A 22,886-nucleotide genomic window follows, 5' to 3' on the forward strand; every position below is an offset into this window, starting at 1 on the left:
TCAAGCAGTAGCTGGCTATCTGAACGACCAGTGCATCGAGTTTATGCACAGTGTGTTGTGGAGAAGATCAGCAACCCTAGACAGTCTTTCGCTTGGCCTGAAAAGTGAAACAGAAGGCTTTCTGTTTGCTGCTCAGGACCAATCACTTCCAACTCGAAACCGTAAATGTGCATATGAAATGTTGAATATGTAGACTGTCCAACAGATTATCAGTGGATGCCCAGCTTTGGCACAAACACAGTATCTTAAGCGACACGTCATGAAAAATGATAAATACAAAATTCATTTGAATAGGCCCGTATACAGCCTCATACGTATCCAGGCCAACAAACCTGATCTTGTCCCTTTTGATAAATTCAAATGAAATCATTTATATCATTGAAGTATCTGTCCTTTTGACAAAAACATGGAAAATATGCGGACCTCGCTTTCGAAAAATTACGCCTAAGTACCAAGTTGTCCGACTCCCCATTGTTCTCGGTGCCTTAGGTTTGGTACCATCCAATCTGTTGACTGACATTGGGAGAGAACCCGGGTTTGTTGCAAGAAATAAAGCCTTTACAATAATCTGTGTAATGCAGAAGGCTGCAGTGTTGGGGAGTCTTCACATTCTTCCGGAAGGGTTCGACTAGGCAGCGCTTCCTGGGAGAAATCCAATTCGCTGTCTGGAAGCATGATGAGCCTTACCAGCCTGACTCTGCCGGAATCACCCAAACCCTCTGCATTTTTTATTTTAATCGGTAAATAAGAATAATAGGCCATTTATATTGCGCATATTTCCACACCGCAAAGGGGCATGCTCAATGGGCTATTATTACCCCGGTCATTGGACCAGTGTGCACTGAACAATCATTTTCAGCTCCCTTTGGGAGTTTACAACCCAAAAAGCTGTTAAGCGCAAGAAGGTTAACAACCACATTGCCATCTCATCCTACCGGGTACGCATTCACTGCTGGGTGAACAGAGGCACATTTCGAACAAAGTCAGTTGCCCAAGGAGACACCACACATGTGCTTCAGTATGGGGAAGAACCGAAGCCCTAGAAACTCTACGGTTGGTTGGTTGGTTGGTTTGTTGTTTAACGCCGCACTCAGCAATGTTCCAGCTATATAACGGCGGTCTGTAATCGAGTCTTGACCAGACAATCCAGTGATTGATATCATGAGCATCGATCCACGCAATTGGGATCGATGACATGCATCAACCAAGTCAGCGAGCCCGACCACCCGATCCCGTTAGTCGCCTTTTACGACAAGCATAGTCACCTTTTACGGCAAGCATAGGTTGCTGAAGACCTGCTCTACCCCGGAATCTTCACGGGTCAGAAACTCTAAGGAGTCAAGCTACCGAAACGCGGTCTTGTGGACAGGACCAAGTGCCGCAACCAATTAGCTCTTACACCGACAGAAAATTTGGTTTAGTACTGTATTTGTCATCAGAAACAAGTACACATTTTCAGAACTTCTTTTGTTATTCCCTTTCAGCACGACTTGCAATGTTTTAGTTACGATCGTTTCTCATCTGCGGATTCAATAATCGATATCTGAAGTGAAAACCGATCGATTGATTCAAAAATCTGTACAACAGGGGAGTACCGGCCATGAAACTATTGTGTGATTACATATGTACTTTTTCGTCCGTGTGCGTCCTAACGGGTGCCTCGTGTTAAGACATGGAGAAACTGATTACTTGTTTTGTGCAACTCATTCATCAACCGCCGAAGGGAAAATCAGCCAACACGTCAATCGCTTCAGTCTGATCTTTTAATGGAAACAATTCCAGGGAGACAAAAGCCGAGAAATGGTATCGGTGACGTTCATTGTGCCGAAATTACTCCCTTGCAATAAAAAGGTGTTTCAAGAGTTGACTGAGATTGACTCCAATTTTCTTTATCAACAAACGTAAAATTCAACACCAGCATGACAAAAACGTATTTGCAAGATATGATCAATATTCGCCAATATACAAAACATACAGCTAGAACAACTAACACAATAAATCTATGGAAGACAGCGTATTTTGCAAACTCAACTGCATGAATTCTTGTTTCTTTCATCTACAGTTTTACATTAGAGCCGCTGACAAACGACATTGTTTGGGCAATACATGTAATACATGCGTGTCGATTTCAAAGAAGCAGACAAGCTAATTGTGATATTTACGACCGATGTCCCCGGTAAGTTTGTTTACAGCCGCAACGATCAAGTGATATCTATGACCACGGTGACAGCTCCTTGTCTAGAGAAGATAAAGAGTGAATGTATATATCAACTGAAGTCGCTATCGCCCTCACACTCATCAGAACGCTGTGATCGAAGGTGGATTTAGTCTATTCCTCTTGTTTCTGAAGTTGGCAGAGATACTCCAATCCAGAGTTTGGATGCAATAGGAAAGCAACATTATCATGTCCATTCTTTTGGAATGATCACTTTAAATACGTCCCCGTGGCAATTAAGGGATTTATTACTATATTTTTCAGGACGGAAGAACCGTAGAGTCTTAGTAATGAAAGATTGGCTTAAAAGGTTATATTTCTAATGTCGGGTTATTGGCTATTTTTTTAAAGTTTTCACACGCAAGTAATTTCAGGACCTTTGATCCTCCAGAAACCTTTGGAAAAACAACCATGTTTTATTTTAATTGCATGATGATAAAATTTAAAGAGTGGTACTTAATTTTCTATCTCAAAGATGACACATAGGAGAAGACTTTCGAAAGTACACCATTACGCTTGTGTTTCCAATTTTGGCACAGTGCCATATGCTATTCACAAATAGTATAGCCTCTTCATATACCACTGTCTGTCTGGGTCCTGGGAGAGTCATTTTCCGTCTTACACAGGTACATGCAGATGATTATCTTACTACTACACAACTGTCAAACACGTTTAACAATCAGCTCCCACGCCTGTGCACACGACGTTTGTAGTTTAACCACAACCCATGAATAATCGAAACGATTTATTTTGCTCCCGGGGAACAACTAGCACGAAGCGTCCTTATCGTTAAGACTGTCGTAACTCCCTGCCTAACGTAGTCAATAGAAGTGCTGTGCTCGCTCGGTGCACCTTGGCACATAATGCTCTGATGCATGGGCAATATCTACTTATACTGCAGAACTGAGTTCGGACGGTACGTGTGAATAACCGTCCTCAAATATTGACGTTAATCATAACGTTCCAAGTATGTGAAGATTAAGAAAAGAGGGAAAACATGAATTATTATAATAAATAAGTTTATCTCTGAAAGTTTCAACAGATTTCCATAAGTTACAAAATTAATGGTTTCTGCAAACTTTTAGGTAAGCCGTCCTATCCTGAATTACCACATAAGACATTAATTATGTATTTGTCTAAAACTATTATCAACTGACACTGCTTGATACGGTTAGGGTTCTTTCTACGGACATGTTCGGAAATGCACAAGTGCGAGTATGGCTTAATCAAAGTTACAACAATCAAGGCCTTAGTGGGGCTTCCCAAATGCTATATGGTGGACATGTGGAGGACATTTCCAAATGTGACGGATCAGTTTCTAAAATGATGTCCGATTTGGAGTTGTTTTAACTTTTGAAATTGTACCATATGTTCTAGTGTTTGTTCAGGTGAACATATGACTTGCCTTTGCAAGTGTCTGTGACGTGTGCTAACGGTGGGACATACTATCTGGCATCATCACTAATTGATTGTGATTCATAAACATATGCTTTTAAATCTGTTTAGATGTATGCACGCAGATGGGAAGACTTGTAGAGTAGTGAAGTTGCAGGAATGAAGTTCATGCATAAAAGTATGCGTTGAGAACGTTGCATTGGAGAATTGCCCAAAGGGATCGGTTTGGTGAATGTTCAGGAGGCCCTGTGTGTAGGGCGGCATCCGTATTAGAACATCGGTGATGTGTTGGTGTACTTCAAGTTAGACAAGTATGTATGCGTGACTGCCCATATGTAGACATCCTTAGATCTTTTTACTGGATTGTTGTTAGCTGCGCGCGCGTGTTTGTTGGTCTCATGAGGTAATATGTGTGCTTACAGACAGGCATGTGTAAGCAAGGAACGTATTTCAACGTTAAGAGTTGGGCTATCTGTTAATGTTCTCTACCTGTCATTTATATCACCAGATTGACTTTTTGAAATTCTTGTTAATATGGATCTTCACATCCCAGACGGCGCTGATTTGATGAATAACGGCATAAACGTGTCACGATGGCGTGAACAGTCAAATTTATTTCTAATCTGTGTTTGGGGCTTTTCTTTGACGCATTATTGAATGGGAAATGAGAGCAGGGAGTCTAGTTCTCGAGATCAAAATCGACCGGGAATGAACCAAACACAAAAATTCAAATTATGACCTTTGAAGCGGAAAGCCCCATATGAATTATTGTTACGCCATATTATTACGCCGAGCAAAAAGGCGCCTCTACAATGGCCCATACTGATCGAACGCGATGAATTATAGAATAGTGTTAAATGAACTCATACATATTTTTGTGTCAGGTAAAACTGGCATCGTGATAAATAGCGAAATCGCGTACTACGAACTGCAGACTAATCGATTCTCTAGTTTGCGAACCAGAACAGGTGCACTGATAAAGGGTGGAGTTTGTGATCGATGTCTTCCAATTATATTTGATCATACAACACAGTGCAATAGCCACAGCGTGAGCTCAGGTCTTGACATTTACATGCAGTGGTCATACCTGTATCATTTGCATGTGAACAATAAGGGTATTCTGACAACGCAAACAACTGTATTAGTAGTTAATGAATGCCAAATGTTAAGCAAGGAATCTACAACATAAACATGTATCGCGACTCCAGTATGTTATTCTGGTATGTTTATTAAGCACTGGGACCCAGATTGTGTGTTTGTTTGTTGTTTAACGCCGCACTCAGCAATATCCCAGAAATATGACGGCGGTCTGTAAATAATCGTGCAAGCGATTGACATAATGAGCATCGATCTACGCAATTGGGATACGTTGACATGCATCAACGAAGTCAGCGAGTCTGACCACCCGATACCGTTAGTCGCCTTTTCAAGCAAGCATGGGTTGCTGAAGACCAACTCGGATGTTCGGGGGGGAATGAAGCAGAGTAGTCTTACATTAATAGATATATTTTCTGTCACACAGACAATGGACAGTAGCTGGTACAACCATAAAAAAGAATAACTTTTTGTCGAACTGCATATTTGTGATGAAATGTCTGATAAACTCTTGACCTCTTCCTGCCTCATAACAATCTGAGACGTCACAAAACATCGTCATGTGGACGTCGACGTCAAGTATTAACTTCTGACTACTACCTTTGACATGTTTAAGGGAACCATGTCTACTCATAACACTCGTCCTGCCTCAAAGGGTTTACATGTCAAAGCCTCCTTCGGGAAGACAACTGTTTATTGGGAACTCAGTGTTTCGCTTCACTGTTTGAGTAAACCAGTGTTGACACAATCCAGCCCAGAGAGCACATGCCTGCCATTGCGCATCAGACTGGGCTCAACGTGGCACAGTGACACTCCCTGAAACATATACATTGGCACGATGAGAAGAAAGATAAGATTTTAATCAAGAATCTAAAGAAACCTTACGAAATGTCGCTCCAATAAAGAAATTGAAATCAATCTGTTTGAATGTTGGATGTTCAGTAAACAGGTTAACGTGACGAAGGATATTGATTTTGGATACTTTCGGTCGCTTCGAGAACAATTCGAATAACCGATTAAACCCTCTGAGACCATAGTTTTCATTGAGTTACGAAACAATACGAACATATCAACCAAAGGCTAGAGGTATATCAGGACGAATGGTGTATGTATAGCTGTTCAGTAGAGGTATTGTTATTCCCACGACGCACAGTAGAAGACGATGGTGTCATAAGTGGCTTCGGAATGAAAGGTTGCGTTTAGGGTGAACTACAAGAAAGTTTTTTGTGGCTTTCATATAATAATATCTACCAAAACACGTTTCATTTTACAGGGTGTGCCACATAAGATTTGATTTTTTAACTTAAATCAATCTGTGGTCTTGAATTCTGGACACCACATCCAAACTTAAATAATGACATCCACTTTCTAAGCTGATAAAAGCTAATTACGTGATGACTTAGCTTTACCAGATCCTCCTTGAGAGAAATGTGATGCTAAACTATGTTGTCGAACGCCCACGTTTCAGGAATCAGAAAATGGTAACTGAAAGAAGGCCTCCTTGCCTACTCCCAACATACTACATTTTTACTCTGTTTTCTTTCTATAACACACAGGTCGGAAAGCCATGCTTACACCTAATGTGCGCCTATAATCGGATAAACTACAGCCAGGATAAACAGGTAAAGCCAATTTTCCCAAACAATGTCCCCCGCCAGAGTCTTATATCGTCAGGGAAAGAGATTATCTTGACAACTTATTAACGGAAATGTAAAGCGGAGAGCATGGGGCGAACTAATTCCTCCATTATACCATGGAATATTTTCAGAGCGCCTCGGCTAATGACGCCGGTCCCCCATTCATCAACAAGATTGGATACATCTTCTTGGCTGGGACTTCCGGTTGTACTGATGAAACCTCGCTTTCAAAACAAACTTTTCTGCTTACATCGCCTTGGATCGTCTGGCACACTTCTGATCAGATTCCCGCCGCTAGGTGGAGTACAGGCTGCATGAATGGCTGTACTGTTAGTGATATCGATGTTTTACCCACTGCATATACTATGACAATAAACTGGTGTTCCGATATATATTAATTCCACGAGGAGGATTTTAGTCTTCATGTCCGCTTCAATGGTTTACGTGTTACGCTTATTTGTCTTTCAGTCCAGTCATTCCATGCATTACACTTCAATCATGTGCACATGACTCGAACATCTTACAATTCCTCCTCAGTGACAATGAGTAATCTTTCAAATATCTACGTATGATAACTATATGTGAATATTTCCAAATGAAACTCTACTTATGGAATATTATATAAGTGTGATATTATATGTCCATATGTGTCATACATCAACCGTATTTGCATCAATCGAATTTCTTCTTCCGCCAGATATTGTGTTATGTGCGTGAGTTATTCGCTCAAGTACCAACTGTGATACAATTCTCCCGACCACACTGCTGAATAATTCGTTTGAAAAGTAAATGTTTGTATTATTGTAGAACACCAATACTGAATGCAGACAACAACAAATAAAATATCGGGATTTTCTTCTGGTCAGAATTTGTTCATTTGTCTACATACTTGTACTCTTTATGGCAATATTTCATGAAATGAAAAAGTAGAACATTACATGTAAGTAGCTAACCCATTGATAGAATACGTATCTTTTAAGAAACAAACATATTTAATATGATTTTTATCAAATACCAATATTTTCAAATGAAGATGAACTTAAAGAACTGATTGAATCACCTTTGAATAACCTAATGTGGGTAACGTTTTTCAATAATTCCCATGTGAACAGTTATATAGCTTCATACTAACCGAATTCATTTGTATTATATTGCCGAGTAATATGGAAATGAACTAAGTGACCTCATTTAATATTTAATTTCGGATGTATCTACAAAAAAAACCCATCTCATTTGATATACAATTTCAGAAGAATCCATAAAATAACTTCGTAACCTCATCCTTTTTAATTTTTGCAGATAAATCTGGAAAAGGACAAAGTTAACTCATTTGATATTTCATTTCAGATGGATCTTGAAAGGAACATACACGTTGTGACCTTATTTGATATTTCATCTAAGATTAGTCCGGAAAAGAACTAAGTCACCTCAATGTGATATGATAATTGAACCATGAAGCATTAGTCAGTATATAAAAACAATTATTTGATGTACATCTTTCATAAGCCCACATATGCTCGTTGTACACCTGTATCCCTTAGGAATCCGTTAGAACCACGACAGACAAAGTTACCACCACCAGTTACGAGACCTGATACTACGTTGTGCTCACCTAGACAGTGTTATTCATGTCTACCTGACATGCAGACCTATCAAATTTTATATCCGCCCGCACACACCTGATACAGACAGACGACCTGAACCTTACTTGCCCCCTGTTGTCGCCATTTTTGTGGATGGTACATCCAGAACGTAGGTGTTCTGCTCTTGTAGAGGTCAGGCCAGAGGTGTCTGGTAGGGGTGGGAGGAAGATACACAGACATCTGATTGTATCTCAGAGAAGACAGACGCAAATAATCACGCTCTGGGACGTAACGACGCCAAAACCGCTCTATGACATAAGTATAAGCATGGCGGATGCCGTACGCATTGCCCGCAAATAACACATGAGCCTTCAAATACAAGAAATTGTTAATCCATATCTGCCATGTATGTTTAGCATTAAGACATACCAGCAGTGTATTTTGAAGTTGTTGTCATGCCTATAACATCTACTATATGTTACATTTTCCTTGTCCGGAAGAAGCACTGCGCGGAAGTCGGGCAGTAGGTGCTTATGTTTTTCTGCTAGTTGTGAGTGACTGTAGCTCCCGGTGGGGCGGGGACACCTGGTGTCATCATTTCGGTGTCATATATATATGACCTTTTGACCTTAAGAAACTTTTTCTAGGTTAACCATGTATTGTGTAGGTGAGTGAGTGAGAGAGAGTATGAGCGTCAAAAGGTCATAAGCTGTTATACATTGCTAAAGCTCGTGTGCATATCTGTGGCGCTGAAATACCGAAATCTTTAATCAGTCTGAACCCAGGATACGCTCCATCCAATGTCCATCGAATCCAGAAAATAATCTTTGGATCCGAAACCACAAGCAGAGATAAAATTTATCATGGCTTAGCCTATACTCACACATTATAGACATGTACAGTCTCTGCAATATATAGAGAGATAAGATGACTTGTAACAACATTTTCATTCATGTATGCAACACACTTTATTAATGATTATTTGTTTTATTTATTATTTAAACCGACAAAAAGGAAAAATAAATTGCATGCTGTTTCATTTTTAGACTAAATCTTCCTGTCTCACGAGATGATTGTTCTACACTGTTGTTCTCGATTTAAGCAAGGATATACTATGTGTGGTATCACCGAACACGTCCGCCACAATGTACGGTTATGTTGTCGACCAAATCGATGAGATAATAACCACTGAAGTGGTCATTGTGTTCTTCAACTATGCATGCCACGTATTTGTCTTTTTCACCGTTTCTCTCATGATTCACTTCATGAAAAACACAATACAAAATACTCCTACTTGATAGCTTTTTCTAACCGTGTCAGCCGATAATGTAATACAAAAACTAATCTATGAATAGAAATCATTCAGCACAACAATTTCCAATTTTGTTTGGATGGCATCATGATGCTTTTGCCTCAAGACTTAACAGTAGGAACAATTTATCACAACCACAAATATGATGAATGTTCATCTTCGCTGTACGTAAAATATTAAAGTTTTAAACTGAACCAGAGTGGGGCTCAAGTGGTTTCAGTAAATTAAACTGTCATTCTACATTGATGCAACCGAGGATTTATTATTACACTATATCACAGAATGCAGGATTCTTGACGCTCTAATTTCGACTTATCAAACCATACAAGATTAGTGTTTGGTCCTGGTGGCGTTAGTGGACGGATATTATGTTGCTTCGTCACCTCTGCGGAGCACGTTTTTCTTGAAATGGAAACACAGGATGAGAACACAGTGGAACATTGATTCGTTGGGGATTATAGATCACAGATCTTTTTTAACTGAAACGAAATCGTTGCATATTAGATGTCGTATGGACAATAATTCACTGATGGAAGTTATAAAATATTGCTGTATTGGATTTATTTACTGATTATTCATGTATTTTTTGTGTGTTCGGAATCACTGTGTAAAAGCGATAATTATATAATTTAGGATATGATTACAACTTATATCTGAGGCCGTCACCATTTATTCTACTGATTTAATTAGACGTGTGTTGTGTTTGATCTGTTGAAAACATAACTTTTCAAAACTCGTTTTTGTACTCTCAAACGTAAACGTCAAGCTAAAGGCTAAAAGAACTAACTTCAAATTCCATTTTTGGTACTCGTCAGCAGCACAAAATGATAAAACCCATCTTCCCGAGGCAAGGGAGTTATAAAAGTCCAGTTTCCATCCTTACCGAAGTAGGCTGCAATTATGGAGTTATAATATACTAACTCGTCTATGCATAGTCCAATAAAAGGCGCGCAACGAAATCAAAATCCAACTCGTAAACTGCTGTGGAAATTTCGGTCGTACTGTACTGTCAACTTAGCTTCAAAGGTATTTTTAAAATCTCTTCATGTTTATAATCTGGGTGCTCGTGGTTTGATGCACCTCGCGAAGTATTATTATTACAATATAGATCTTGATTATCGACCAGATCGTTTTGACTGGGCGCCGCCATTTTGTTTGCAAATGCAAGTGATATATATGAGAGGTGGAATCTGTTTGGTCAATAGGAGGGACATAGAAGGGACATAACTCGTAATAGCTCGAAAATGATTAAAATTAAAGTTATTTTAAATTGTTATGCCTATATTAAGCATCTTGCAATTCTGGTAAGTCCATATCACGTGACGAACAATACATTTCAATGTTGACCCCGAAATCTGACACTGACCTCGAATATTGTCTGGTCACATGATCAGTATTGACCTGTCACGCGGTGAATATTGACTCGTACGCTAGAAACAAAATGAGGTCTCGTACGAACATTTTACGGTTCGCAGCTAAGTTACTGTTACGAAACAGGGCGGTTTAAAGACTTCATAAACTTTAAAGTGATTTTTGGTATAACAAAGCGAATAATTACTCTTGACGAGGTCAATCTGCGAAAACAAGGACCCTCGGACCACCTCAGGGGTCGGAGCCTCGGGTCGTTGTTTTCCCATATTGACCTCGTCAAGAGTAATTATTTGTGTACTGTGTACGTGTCTTGATGATTTGCGTACTGTGTCTTGATGATTGACATGTCAGCTTACATACAGTGACTCAGGCTGTCACTGAAACCAGCGAGGACAGGACCAGAATCGCGAAGAATCTGGGATTCGAATCCACAAACATCCCTTCTTGATGCTTATACACAGTTGGAAGAAAATCAGACGTTTACTATATGTAGAGTTAATATATATTTATACTATATTATCAACTGGATCGTCCAAACGCTACTGAAGACGGTGTATTAATGTTTGCCCCGTGAAATATGTCTACATGGGCGTCTAAACAATCTCTAGAAGTAATTAATATGATGGTATAAACATATACATCGAATAAACAATTCTACTCATACGTCTATCTCTCGAATTATTCTCCCCAGCGTAGACAAATTCTTTCCGTCGATAGCCGCAAGTACACATTTCGTATGCATGTAACCAGGCCCTTGCGACTGAGAGCACGCACACGTCAGCTTTGATACAGTTACAACGATGGCTTTCAACAGGCTACAGCTGCAAGTTAAGGTGTTTTGATAGAAACTCTACAATCATTCTCACGTTATGTGAATGCGTTTTCGGACACATTGGAAAATAAATATGCTAACTATGAAGGCAATATTAATTTCCATGTCACTTGTATTTCTTTCGGTCTGGTACTGCTGCTTAGCAAACAGCTGTACGTTATGACATCGGTCGAGAAACTACTGCAGGTGCACTTGTGGCTCTATTTTTATCTTGGTCCGTGAAATATTGATAAATATTTTTTTTATGTTTGAGTTAAATAGGTAATTGTATCTCTTGCCAGCGTGTGTGAAAAGTTCGCATAGCCTATGGAATTTCGGTTTTGGCTACAGAAGCTATATTCTAGCATACTTTCGATTGACCCGCCTCCTGTATAAACATTCACGTGTCAAAAACGCTGCGCACTTCAATTTTGGAACCAGTCACACGTTCCGAGAACTTTGTGAAGTTTTCTTATAATGAATGCGGCCATCCATGTTGTCTGTCCGTTTCGGAACAATTATAGAGATATATACAACAATACACAGTGCTTGTCCATGAACTTATATTTATACTCCCTTGGCAATGATGTTCTGGCTATTCAAATGCACAACGCATCCCAATTGAATTTATGTATTTACCAAATACATGTTGTATTCCCAAACAATTGAAACATTTGAGCGTGCACAGCCTATTTGGTCTTGACAGATTGGCAGGCGTATACATTCCGAGGCTCTAAATCTGATACTACTGTCATTGTTTGTAAAACCTGGGCACGGCTATAAAGTATTGACTGGAAATTCTAAATCATCATCGGACCAAAATACCAAAACAGCAACGTTTACATTCTAACGCTCATAGTAGGGCGTAAATATAAAACGTCAAAGCAAGAGAATAACCAGTCTCGATTTCGCGCCGAAAAAAAATTAATTTGGGCGCTGAAGGCAAAATAGCTTTGAAAAAGTCCAGTTATAAAAACACAAAACATGACATTTTCTTGAAACAATGTGGAAGTATATTCCATTATGTTAGACTTAATTTCACTTTTATGATAATCAATCATACCCGGTCATTTCCACTGGTAAATCCCTTCATCTATTTTTAGGGCATAATCGGTTGTATCTACCAGCTCCCTCATCTATCAGGTCTCAACAATACAGACTTTCGGTGACCCGGAAGTCCTAGGTGCCATAGTTCGCTGAGCCGCGGTTATGGGTTTGAATGTCAGGTCCACACCGGACATGACCCTTGACCTGCCAGCCCTATACCCGTGGAACGAGTAGTCGGGCCCCGTGACGTGGTTGATGGTGTCCCCTCATGTCCAGTTGGCGTAAATCGTTCATGATTTCGGTCACTGGTTTGCATGGTCAAGACCCGATTATGTTCAGACCGACCTCATGTATCTGGAATAATACTGACTGTTGATACACCAGTCACACACTCACTATATTCTCTGATAATATATAGATGAGGTGAGATGAAATTGTGTTTAACGTCGCGTTCAATATTATTGCACTTATACATGTATAGCGACGTGATGTGTGTGTATGTCTCTATGTCTGCTTGTACTAGTCCGGACTTATACCTGTTTTATATTGCTAGCCTACTGAGAGACCATACCGCAGTTTAAAATGGATAACCCACACAGATACAGTATACAGACTCCACGCCAAACAGTCCGTGTTTTATCCCCTTTTTGACGAACACTGAAACCCGAAAATACCTTTTTAACGCTGTTAACGAAAGGTTGTCGTTGAATCATTGCCTCGTCACGGCTATAACAGGTTTGGATTCCCCACATCCCCACAGCCTATGAGCAACACGATATGGCTGAAAAGTTATATTCACTCACTCACATAATAAAAATAAACTTCGCAATGTCTCTATTGATCCTTGTTCATTGTTGGGCAGTTGAAGCCTCGATATATAAATTGAGTTAGGGGAGCCCACGCATATTCACACCATGTGGAGTAAGTGTCTGTAGAATCTAAAGTGCCTTTAATGTAAACGCCTATGTATAGTGATGAGGATGCTACCGCGTCTCGGTGCGAGAGTAATTAAAAGCGAAGACTTCTCGGCCACTGAGGAGCAGGTTAATCTTAGATAGAAAACAAAGCTATCACCGATGATCTATGAGATTTAAGTTGATGTCATATCTCGATTAGTCTTTGAGTCTGACGAGAACTATTGATCGAGTCCATATTAAGAGACAGGGAGTCGAGGAATTCGTGCTTAATTGTGCCCATTCCAGAACGCAATCGGCCTACCGGGATATCTTATGTCCGCATCTCCCAAACACTGACTATGAATGTCGGATCAAATCCCACATGAAAGATGAGTACCGGACATCGGTGCTGTCGTCTGCCGCGTGACTCGGTAAGAAAACGTGCTTCCTGATCTGTGACGTCACAACGGGCTTGGACAACTTGTCGTTGAAAAGTAGACTATAATACGAAGAGAACAAACACATTTCTGCGCCAGCTCAGATTTGTCTGGAGTTGGTGTGCGGGTAAGGAGATGTTGTCTGCCGTCAAGTGGAGCAGGAGCGTCGAGTTAACAGAAACAACGGTCTATATGATACAAGAGGCGCGCTGAGCCCACAAATATCAGAAAAACAAGAATCTCTACTCATCCACTTGTGAGGGTCTACGTTAACGTCATATTGAAAAATGTTCACGCACCGAGATTCCGCTTCACGATATAGAAGAGATTACTGCAAATAGATCGATGTAGAAATACGACTTGTTAATGCGTCAGCTCCTTGCGTTGACCATCATACCAGAGGACAATGACACGACAAGAGGCTTTCGGTGAATCTGTTACGGAAGGGGAGGCTTACTGCATCTTTACGCCATCACGTCTCACTCTAGTCGTCATCTCAGATTGTCTCAATGGAAGCTTGGAATGATCCTTCAAGGTGGCTCAGTGTGAGATTGGTGTCTCAAGATTTTGTTCAGCTTCTGAAGATGCCAAATACTCATTTCATGTAACAATGTACTTCCTAGTGAAAAGACACCACTCCCACACAACACCGCACCACACCAGAAACACACCACACCATACCACACCGGAAACACACCACACCACACACCTCACCTCACCATACCGGTAACACACCACACCACACCACACCACACAACACCACACCACACCGGAAACACACCACATCACCCCACACACCTCAACATACCGGAACCACACCACACCACCACACCACACCACACCACACCACACCGCACCGCACCGCACCGCACCGCACCGCACCGCACCGCACCGCACCGCACCGCACCACACCACACCGGAAACACACCACACCACACCACCCCACACACCTCACCATACCGGAAACACACCACACCACACCACACCACACCACACCACACCACACCACACCGGAAACACACCACATCACCCCACACACCTCAACATACCGGAACCACACCACACCACACCACACCACACCACACCGCACCGCACCGCACCGCACCGCACCGCACCGGAAACACACCACACCACACCACCCCACACTCCTCACCATACCGGAAACACACCACACCACACCACACCACACCGCACCGCACCGCACCGCACCGCACCGCACCGCACCACACCACACCGGAAACACACCACACCACACAACCCCACACACCTCACCATACCGGAAACACACCACACCACACCACCCCACACACCTCACCATACCGGAAACACACCACACCACACCACACCACACCACACCACACCACACCACACCACACCACACCACACCACACCACAACGCACCGCACCGCACCGCACCGCACCGCACCGCACCGCACCGCACCGCACCGCACCGCAATGCACCACACCACACCGGAAACACACCACACCACACCACACACCTCACCATACCGGAAACACACCACACCACACCACACCACACCACACCACACCACACCGGAAACACACCACATCACCCCACACACCTCAACATACCGGAACCACACCACACCACACCACACCACACCACACCACACCACACCACACCACAACGCACCGCACCGCACCGCACCACACCGGAAACACACCACACCACACCACACACCACACACCTCACCACACCACACCACACCACACCACACCACACCACACCACACCACACCACTCACCATACCGGAAACACACCACACCACACCACCCCACACACCTCACCATACCGGAAACACACAACACCACACCACACCACACCACACCACACCACACCACACACCTCACCATACCGGAAACACACCACACCACACCACACCACACCACACCACACCACACCACACCACACAACACAACACAACACAACACACCACAGTGTTCAGTCAAGTTTGCAAGTATGTTTTTCTTTGTAATGTTATTATCTTTACAACATCTTCGCTTAAGTATGCCTATTAAACAAGTATATATAAGAACTAAGTGTTGTAATGATCTTTATTTCTACGTGTTCGTTTTTATTGGGCTGATAAATATAGATTTTCACGACAGAAACTCCAGTTCATGTAACAAATACACTATGTAAATATGTACTTCCAAACTTTATTACCTTGCCACATACCGTTAATACACCGTATTAGGCGAGATGATATTTTTAGGTGTTAAATAAACAAGATAGCTTGATTTAAATGGTTTACACCACTTAATATGATAAACACATTGCGATTGTCGCGTTTTAATCAATTTAAAGCACCCAGGCACACTGAGCGTTTGGCGTCGACAGTGCTCGCTTGTATTCTCGTTGTCTTGAAATATAGTTTTCGTTTCTGCTCAAAGCATAGGCCGTTTGACAGCCTAGCATTTGAAGCTTTCCCTGGTCACATTGAATTCCCAACACTGGGAACAGTATACGATGTGATTTCCTGATCTATTCCTAAACGAGGCTCAAACCCTACTTACTCACTCACGCACGCACGCACGCACGCACGCACGCACGCACGCACACTTGTATTTTTATGTTTTCTCCTCCTTGGTGTTTTGTTGTTGTTTAACGCCGCATTCAGCAATATTCCACCTATTTGACATCATGAGCATCGATCGATATGGGATACGATGACTTACAACTAAGTCAGCGAGCCTGGCCGTCCGACCCTGTTAGTCAACTCTGAAGAGCATGGGTTGCTGAAGACAAATTCGAAACCCGATCTTCATGGGGGCCTGTATTTCTGGGCAAACTGATTACGTATTGCTTGCATATGAAGTTACTACCAGTCCTCTGAACAATGAAAGTGCAGTTAAAGATGAAAGGATTGCATATTTTAAACCATAATGCTAATTAGGATTGTATAGGACCCGGGAAGATCCGGGGTAGAATAGATCTTCAGCAACTATGCTTGTCGTAAGAGGCGACTAACGGGATCGGGTGGACAGACTCGCTGACTTAGTTGGTGTATGTCATCGTATCCCAATTGCGTGGATCGATGCTCATGATGTCAATCACTGGAATGTCTGGTCCAGACTCGATTATTTACAGACCGCCGTCATATAGCTGGAATATTGCTGAGCGCGGCGTTAAACAACAAACAAAAAAAAGGATTGTATAGGTGCATAGTCTGAAGACGACATGTCGAATAAAGGAAAGGGAGTCCGATGTGTTAAGTGAGTCAGGACATATTACGATTCTTCGAGTCGACATTGATCCTTTTAGAAACTGTATTGGCAAAGTAATAATAGGTTCGTGGAAGTCACCATGTCGACCTTGACCTCTAAAAATGGGGATCCTGTACAGGCTCCCTCTCGGCATCAGATGTCTCCAGCTACACCACCAGTTCCGTCAACAGCAACGTATGTTTCGCATTCCCTTCCCCATACTGACATACCTAAAGTCTCTGGTTTTTGCTGAAGGTGTTGAAAATAACTTTCGACACACTAATACTGTTTAGAAGTTTTTGCATATCATTTTTCTCTAGATGCATTATTCATTTCAGTATCTTCGCATGCTAGCAAATTCCGACATTGTTGCATATACTTGTCATAGTTGTCCGTTGAGTAATCCGGAAAAGTAGCACAGGACCCGCATCCCCTTACGTAACTATTCTATCTCGACCTTAGCATCAGAGGCCTTGATCTTACTTGTTTACATTTCAACTTTTATAGTGATGGTTGGGTAGCTTAGTAGATAGTGAAATCAATCACGATCGGTTCGATTCGATCACCATTCACCATAAGGTTCACGATTTCATATTTTCTATGGGGGTCTTACAGAAGAATTGTTCGTTAAACATAATCCATTACAATAGCAGAGCCCAGATAGCTCCATGCTGATATAAATTAATAAACACAAGTTCACAATAAAACTTATTTATCCAAAGTACAAAAATAATAGACTTTATAATAAGTTATAACATCTTCATCAAAAGTACAAAAATAATAGTTAAAACTTATTCATCCAAAGTTAATAAAACAGTAGTGATTGACAAGTTAGATGTTGCTCTTCTTCTTAGATAGAGACAAATCATTTCTGTTGTAATATATGAACATAAATCGCCTTTGACAGATGTCTGAAAGTGTTCCAAAGAGATTAAGATGGTTTCACTGTAATGTTTTTTCACCCTCCGTGGACTCCGTTGTTCGATATGATTAACTATTCATGCGACCACAATCTGACATTAATCCGGACACTGTCACAATATGTGTATAATCCGAGGATCTATCTCATCACTGCGATGTGGTCTAAGCCTGTATTCTGTGTCACCGTCTGGTACATGATCCCGACTCATCAGACTTGCTCTTATATTCTATTTAGGATTTGGTTTTTCCGCGGTCTCTTTGTGTGACTGACTATACATGGCATTTATGAAGCATGCTCTGAATAATATATTTCCCAATAGATACATATAGTTTGATACCGAGATGAGAAGTTAGTTCTTTGAAAGTCAAAATACGTTTTGGAGAGGTGTTGTTTTGTTTGATCAAGGTCACAACATTCAAAGCCTCGGTAAAGCTTTCGAAAAGTTTGATGGTAGACTTGTGGAGGACATTTCCAAATTTGACGCATAACGGACAAATATGATGTCCGATGCAGTTTCCTATTTTGACTTGTACCATACAGCCCCGTGTGTTTTTTAGGTGAACAGTTGACTTGTCATTGCATGTGTGTTGATGGGTGACACCTGTGGGGCAGGCTACGCTCACGTTTTCGCGAACACCTGGTGTCATCACTATTTGATAGTTATTCATACACATATGCTCATGATGCAGTCAGAATCGTACCATCGACTCTGCTTTTGGAAGAGATTTATTGTCCCCATAGCAGGGATCTTGTCGCTGTTATTTACCTCAACTGGTTTAGAAGCTTTAAACCTATCTCTGACCCTTATTACCAGGAATCCGTTTTTTGTCCGTAAGCATCTTCTTTTCCGAAACAGCTTGATCGATGAAGAAAGAGATGGCATACATCTTTCAAACGAAGGTCCTAAAACAATTAATGGCTGCCAAAAATGAATAAATTATATACATATACTATGTCATTATTCAGATACATTTGCAGGTATCAAAAGTGAACTATGGTATGTATATATATAAATATTGCCAGGATATTGTTCCTTGTGTCGACCTTTGGACTTTGAGCTCTTGGGTCAACTTAGCTCATGTTACAATATTGTTTCGCATGTTTTATTCGAAATACTTTTGACAATTTAGTCAGCGTCGAAGTGGTAGTGTCCCCTGTTGAATGAAAACGTTTCCTTCTTTCTAACTGCAATTAAGTTACCTATACAGCTCACGAGACTCATGCTGGCTATCCACGTGGTTATATTGGTGCGATATGTACATGTACAGGGTCAGCTATGGTACCGGTGTTACTCTTTTTAAAAAGAAATACTTTGTCCAAATCTAAGCATCAACTATAATTAATGCTATTACATAGGCTGAATAATGTTTATTTTCAAATGTACCTTAATTCTAAGTCTTGCCATTAACTGTTTATTTTCTTTGAACTGGTTAAAATTTACGCACGGCGAAATGGCAACTGTTTGAAAAACATATTTCATTCATAACGATGGGGAACAAGTACCATTGTGCAATTTCACCTGCAGTTTCAACCTTGAGAAGGACACTTTTCAACGTCACATCTGGGATTTCGGCACTTCTCCCCCTGCCCGCTTAACACTTAGATGTACCATCATTCACTATCTCGTTGTCATCCGACGCCAAACGACCATCCAGGTTCGCCATCACCATTAGCTGATGGATTGGCCACTATGTCGTGTCTGACATGTGTAAAGCCAAACAACACGGCCGTGTTTGCTAATAGTAAGATTACTTGCTAGTCTTCACTTAGTCTGTTTGTCTTCACGTTGCGCCGAGGTCTGGCGGTACTGGATGGCTGTAGTGTTGGGCAAAGAGGACACTTGACGAAGCCTCTGATTTACAAGCTCGCTGGTGCTTCTGCCAGAGGTCAATACATGTGGACATTTACTCATTTACCGATGTAGTGGCGTATTTATCTACCGCTATCCCCTTATTGAAAACACTGCTCAGTGGAGGATTACTGTTTCCCTTAAGGACAATGGACACTCACAGGAACAATGATTCGTCAATCTGGGCGATTCCACGTGTAGATCCTCCCCTGATTAGATATCTCTGTAGGGGCGGTCGGGTAGCCTAGTGGTTAAAGCGTTCGCTCGTCACGCCGAAGACCCGGGTTCGATTCCCGACATGGGTACAATGTGTGAAGCCCATTTCTGGTGTCCCCCGCCGTGATATTGCTGGAATATTGCTAAAAGCGGCGTAAAACCATACTCACTCACTCACCCTAGATATCTCTGTAAAGGCATATTCCTATTTAACCCACCTTGGGGATTCTGAGGGTATAGGTATACAGTACACTCTGCTTGTCGATGGAGCAACTATTCAGTGTCATGTGTTTACCATAGTTTGACCCGGTTGAATGCGGCCATCGAGTTCCACATCGTTGCTCATGCTATTAACCACTGATTTGCCTCGCCCAGATATTCACAAAACAAAACACGGTTCAGTCACTCGTTTGTATAGTGTGTTACAATTTGACTTTAGATATTTACAATTCATGTAGTTCTGTTTTACATGTATTTTTATGAATTAATCATTCGTTTCGTTGCTGTATGGCTACAATACTGCCACTGTGACGTTACATATTAACTCACTCACTTATTCATCGACTTATTCATTGCCGATAAAACACGAAAGTGTCCGTAAAACTTGAAATTACATAAAACTATAAATCATTAACATCTTTAAATTCACATCACTAAGTCCTTTTTATTTACCCGGCCCGTCTTAAGGACACTACGGTATTAATTCTTTAATTAAGAACGATGATGTCATAGAAAATAGAAAATCTGGTAAATAAGGTTGGAGATTGAAAATGTAACGTGGTACAAAGGAGAAGAGATTTTGTGAAAGAAATGAGTGTGCCACAAAAATTCAATATGCACTTTGAAAATGTATTTTCCGTTTCAACGATAATTATGTGTAAATTTGAAGACATGTCATGTGCGGCTTATCCGCCACATGTTCAATTTGACTCGTGACCCCTGATTCAACTTTCTATTATTCCATTAAACGCGAACGTGCGCAAGCATCCTGGCTGTATGACATGCCAAATAGGCAGGTTTGAACTCCCCCTTTCCAAACACTTTAAACGTCTCGTTGGAAGTAGGATGTTGACTCTGTTGGCTCTAGCGTGATCAAGCACATGTATATTAGATGCGACACTCACTCGTGATACGGCCTATTGTCTTCAGGAAATTGAGACAAACCTATGACCCTTCGCAACAGCCATCATTATTTGTGCTTTTGTCTTCCCCGAACAATATTTAAACTTTAAATGTATTGTTTGATGGAGAAACTAATTGAGTAATTGTTTTTCTGGTGTCATCATGCCAGATTCTGCTTCCACAGGATATCCCTGGGGATCACGATGACGAATGTCCCTCATATAATCTAGTTTAAGGTTGTAATTATATCTGCCTTGTGTTTTATCTGGAAATCACGTTAACAATGCATGTAAATTTGATTGAAGGTTGTCAAAAACAAACTGGACCCCACATGCTCATTTCTGAAATAAAAACACCATTTCTCTCGTTTTATTCCATTTTTGAATGTGTATTTTTGTTGAGATAACAGCTTTTATGAAACACGGTTTGCAACCTTTATATCTAAGTGACAGCCGTTGCAATGGCTTAGTAAATACCACATTAGTATTTCGCCGGAGCGGTTCGCCGGAGCGGTTAAAGAGTTTGCTCGGCACGCCGAAGCCCCGGTGTTGGTTGGTTGGTTGGTTGGTTTGTTGTTTAACGCCGCACTCAGCAATATTCCAGCTATATGACGGCGGTCTGTAAATAATCGAGTCTGGACCAGACAATCCAGTGATTAATGTCATGAGCACCGATCCACGCAATTGGGATCGATGACATGCATCAACCAGGTCAGCGAGCCTGACCACCCGATCCCGTTAGTCGCCTTTTACGACAAGCATAGTCATCTTTTACGGCAAGCATGGGTTGCTGAAGACCTATTCTACCCCGGAATCTTCACGGGTCCCCCGGTGTTGATTCCCCCTCACATGGGTTCAATGTCTGAAGCCGTGGTATTGATGAAATGTTGCTAAAAGCGGGGTAAAACCATACTCATTCACTCACTCACATTTCGCCGTCTATAGATCTATCGACGTTTCTGTGGTCACAACAAATGGGTAAAAGAAATCCTTCACTTCAAAGACAGTAGACCCTCCTTAGCCAGTGTTCAGTTGGCTAGGAAAGTGTCTGTTTGGAGAAACTTGGATTATTTACCTGTGGAGTGGGTGGCAGTGGTGTGGTTATAAAGTGTGTTTGTCACGCCAAAGTCCGTATGTGATTATCAAGTATATGAGGCCCATTTCTCGGGGTTTTCACTGTGATATGACTCAGCTGAATGTCGTTATCGGAGGCGTGGAACAATAATCACTCATAGCCATGGCAGGTGATATCCCGCCTTTGTGACAATATATTAGATGGCAAACTCAAGGCAGAGATATAGCAGTGTCTCATAATCGACTTGCTGTGTATGTGTCGACTAAAATAATACTTTGACCAGATAACAGTGGTTATTCCTGGGTATGAATGATTGCAACATTTGCGGTAAAACTGGAATATGTCATATAAATAACACTGCAACGGAAGGTAATCTCCGCACTTGTACACAACAGACGTAATTCAAAATGAACATATCGTTTTTAGTTTCAACAAAATCGGTAAATGAGCTATCTTGTCACTGGATTGTATAATCGGGACTCGATTATTTACAGACCGCCGTCGTATAGCGGGAGTGCTGCTGTGCGGCGTCAGACAACAAACGAACACTTATTTTTGTATGAAAATCGAGACTGGTTACTCTCCGGTGTTGACGTTTTATATTTTTAATTCAAAATCACATAGTTTTTCTTCACCCTTATTCAAGACTTCCAAATCATCCAAAACATTCTTTACG

Source organism: Haliotis rufescens, unplaced genomic scaffold (genome assembly GCF_023055435.1).
Source record: "Haliotis rufescens isolate VD_foot unplaced genomic scaffold, xgHalRufe1.0.p SCAF_1, whole genome shotgun sequence".
NCBI classification, from domain to species: Eukaryota; Metazoa; Mollusca; class Gastropoda; order Lepetellida; family Haliotidae; genus Haliotis; species Haliotis rufescens.